Consider the following 4,568-nt stretch of genomic DNA (forward strand, 5'->3'; position numbering starts at 1 on the left):
AAAAATCATCCAAAATCCAGCGAAATTCGTTACTGTGCATTGCAGGGATGAACTGCAGACCAAGCCGTACATGGGATAAAGGTGCAAATTGCTCCAAATAAATGTACAAAAACACTTCTATACTTAATACAACTTAAAGCAAATCTTTTAAAGCAATGTATTATCTACAAATTCATAATTTATCTGCTTTGGTGCAGGATTATGCAAAAAGTCTTTCAAATCTCACTCAGGACTGGTGATGGAGACACAGAGACTTATTGTATATTAAAGTGTTTCTTATCCAGATTTTGACCCCACAGCTGTGGATCTCATACTGATTGAGCTTAAGACTGTTTTTCAGGTGGGCTTAACGGGCTAAACTACTATTGAACACAGACAACTGAGAAAAATGTCACAGAAAGTCCTTTGATTCACAAAATAGTCCTGATAATTACTTCCGTTCAGGGACTAAATATGTCAATTAGTCAGTGGCTAAATCTGCAACAATGTTTCTCTTAACGTTTTCATGTACGGTCCTTGACAAATAAAAGCATGAATATGAATATACATCTCATTGTCTAGTGGATAATCACCACCATAGTACACATGATGCTGCAGGCAAAAACAAAAGGATTTTATTTATTTTTTGAAAATATACGCAATTTTATTTATGTATTTATTAAATTTTTATTTCTTGCCAAATTAGTATTTTTTTTAAATAAAAGGGAAACTTTTAAGGAATTTTCTTCCTGAAGATTTTGCAAATTTTTATATATTTGGGGAATTTTTTGCTGAATTTTTGTCAGACAAGGCAAAATATTTTTTGGTGCCGTAAATGAGGACACCTAAGCTTGTCAATCCTGGTTCAATATAGCTAAAAATAAGTCTTCGCAGCTAGTTTTAAGATCTCAAGATTCTAAATATCATATCTTATTTCAAGAAATCTTATGAAGCCATTTTTCACTTGTTCTACTGGCAGATTTTTTACACTTATTTCAAGGTAAAGGTTCCTTGAAATAAGTAATTTTTTTCTTGTTTTGAGAGGGGCATTTTTCCACTGTGACAACCAAAAATCTGACTAAAACCATAGCCAGCATGTGTATTTTTATTAATAGTTTGATGATAATACATCTATCAGGCAGTCTGCTTGACATGACGGCTCATATCACAGTGCAAGCATTAGCATCTTTGCGAAGAAGTGCTTCATGAATACAACATGCAGTTACCCTTACAAGGCCGGTACTCTGTGGTGAGCTCTGGTAAAACTCTGGAGGCTACATCCTCTTATTAATAAATACTGAGCTAATCAGCGGTGGACAAAGCAACTCAGAGACATCTCTTGAGGAAATAATCAATAACCTTCAACCTCAGTCTTTAAAGTGCAGCTTAAAAGCGATGCAGAGACTGCAGAGGCTGGATGGGAGCATGCTTTACAACTGTACAATGTCAGCTCAGTTTCAGTCGAATAGCACTTATAATTTACCGTACTTGTGTAAGCTTCAGACATGTCCACCCATCTTTGTCAATAACAATTTCAAATGGGACAGAAAAGTGAACACGGTTTCCAGGACATTATATAAATAAACTCTAGACCCACTGGTACATGTGTAATCCATTCCATCCACTTCATTCCTACAATCTGGTCCTAAACAACTGCCACAGATGCCATTTCAATTAAACATTCACCATTAACTCTGATCTAATAGATTACAGTGTCAGCTGAAAATCAGCTCTTGGATTTTTATAAGAAAGCCATTAGCAGGTGATGCATGAAAACTCCTCAATAATTCTTGTGTCAGTAATCGGCAAAACCTTCTTGATAAAATGTCACTAACTGGTTGTGATTTTTATTTTTGGTTCACTGATATGTTCAGGTTTCTAGTTAAGGAAGTGATGTCATTGAGCTCTTGCACCTTTTTTTCCAGTGTGGTTTTATACTGCAAATGGCAAATAAACTTGAACTTAACGTCCATGAATCTGCATACAGGCTGCTGTGTAATTATTCACCATGACTGAGGCTTTTCCAGGACAACGCATTACTCAGCATCCACGATCTAATCTGACACCTAAAATCCACCGTGGGGTATGTAAGTGGAGAGAGAACCACTCACTGAGACACATGACTAATTTAAAACACAGAACTTGGAGAGCTGCTCAATATATTTATGTCTAAAAGCATCAGTGGTAATAGCAGATAAATGAGGCTGTAATTCACAGCTTGAAGCACATGACGACACTCTGAGACTCGCTAACATCGCTTCACTTGACAAGACAGAGCTGGCTTCAGGGGGCGCTTCTCAGGTTTACAGCAGCACTTAGACAATTAAAAACAGCCCCAGAAAGGAGACATTTGAGGGGAACAACCCAAAATAATACAAACCAAGATCACATGGTTTGACAGTTCTTCTCGTATACTTGAGAAATGTGAAAGTAAACTTCCCCTCGTGTAGCAAACATGCAGCACTTACGGTTGAACTCCCTGCGGCAGACATGAGGCCTCCAGGGTCGGTTACGTATCCAGTTCAGGCGTCGAGGCAGCTCCATGATGCCAAGCCGGTGCCAGTGGGTAAGGGCCACTCACCCATCAAAGAACAGCACTCTGCCTCTTCTGCCCATCCCCAGGACAGATGCTCCCTCCAGGGCATCAGCAGGGCCAGGAACCCCTTAGCAGGCTGGAGTTTTTTTTTTTTTTTTTTTTTTAAATATAAATGTCTTTTTAGCAGCAGCCCTTCCTCCACTCTGTGGGAGAGAGCAGGTACACTCAGCTGTTGTGGTGCTCTGCTACATTTCCCCTCCACTGCTTTATCTTTTATGCATGAGTCAGTGGAACCCAACTCCCTCGGTTCTGGGGAGGAACACAGCCGGGCCTCTCCCCAGGAAAGAGTGCCTATCGACGGGCAGCATCTGAAGCACAGAGTCAACACCCCGATGAAACGTGACGCCTCTGCAGCGAGCCTCCGGGGAGGCGAGGCGGTCGGACAGAGAGGAGGTGGAGCTTGGACAGCTACCTGAGGAGGCTGGAAGGTGGACAGTCAGAGACGCCAAGACAGCTCCTGGTGCGTGCAGGAGATCATGAAAGCATCGCAAAGCAATGAGCGCAAAAAGGAGCTGAAAGCAGAAAGTCTAGTATCCACTCTCCACCTAGAACACCAATGCTTCTTAAAGCGAGCGGAAAATAAAGTGGAAATTGAGGCATTCTACACAAACATGTCACCATGAAACTGTACCCACTGATTATTTAGATCAGGAGAATTATTTTTTGGATTACAAGTTTTCTGAAAACTTAAGATATGCAAAACAAATACTGTTACATTAAATATGCATCAATTTGAGGTCAAACAGACAAAATGGAATTAAATAAATACCTAAATGTGGAGTTTTTAGGTGTAAATGTACTATTTTAAAACAAATTCAAGATCTACCTTTTTAGTCTAGCTTCCACTTTACATATTGAAGTTGCATGTTTAATTTATGCAATTTAGTTTATTTTGTCTTTTACCACTTACACTTATTTTGCCATTTTGAATTTTTGACTCCTCATGCATGCACTTATGATAGCGTTTCCTCAGCTCCTATATTGTAGTTATTAGTGACATAATATAGTTATGGTATGTATAAATTTCTGTAATTGCCCAGTGCATGAAATATAACAGTGCAGTGTTTCACATGAGGACCATCTGATGATGCTTAAATAAGGTCACACAGGATGAAGTACAGATGAAAAAGGCCTTTGACTGGATGAAGTACTGCGTTAATCTGCTGCTGCAAACCCACATCGATCTTCAGGGAGAAGTGGTGTTGTGTAATTCTAAGAAAAACTTGAAAGATTGAAGCAAATAAAGAATAGTTAAATAAGAGATCCAATTTTTTTCTATTAAAGGCTAAAGGAGTTATTTTCATTTCGATTAATTTGCAAATTATCTTCATTATCTGACTCATGAGCAAACCCAGCTAATTCTACTCGAAACATAATGCCATATTCCATAACAACAGTCAAAAAGAAAGGAACATTCAGTCTGCTGTGACAAAACACAAAAAAAAAAAAACATTCTCAGGTTGTCAAAGGTGACACAAAAATGCTAAAATGAGAGGAAGAGGACAAAGAAAGCTGAGCTAGCGGAAGTAAAAGCACCAACGTCTACTGAAACGGAAAGCAGAAGGTCTGTTAAAGTCTATAAAACTGGACATCACAGAAGCCAAAGGGCCTTCAAGTCGGGCCCCAAGGCAGCACATGTTGCTTCAAGGTGGCTGCAAGATCAGAAGAGAAAAGCCACGGATGGAAAAGCACAACCGGAACAGAACATGGAGCTCAATCAGCCCGTCTGGGTCACTGTGGTGACGGTATCTGATGATGAAACACCTGTTGACTGCAGGAGAGAAGAAAAACAAAGCTGATGATGCGTTCAGGTGCATCAGAAAGCGTGTTAATCCTCAGTCTTGTTGTTTGTCTGTTTTGCTGCATGAAGGGTTATGAGACCATGACCTCTAGTGGCTGAGTGCTGCCCACTGCCACCAGAGACGTTAACAGACCGCTGTGTGTCTAGATCAGATTGAAGGCACGGATAAGAAAGTCAAAAACCACTCAACTG

Source organism: Acanthochromis polyacanthus, chromosome 11 (assembly GCF_021347895.1).
Source record: "Acanthochromis polyacanthus isolate Apoly-LR-REF ecotype Palm Island chromosome 11, KAUST_Apoly_ChrSc, whole genome shotgun sequence".
In the NCBI taxonomy this organism is placed as follows: Eukaryota; Metazoa; Chordata; class Actinopteri; family Pomacentridae; genus Acanthochromis; species Acanthochromis polyacanthus.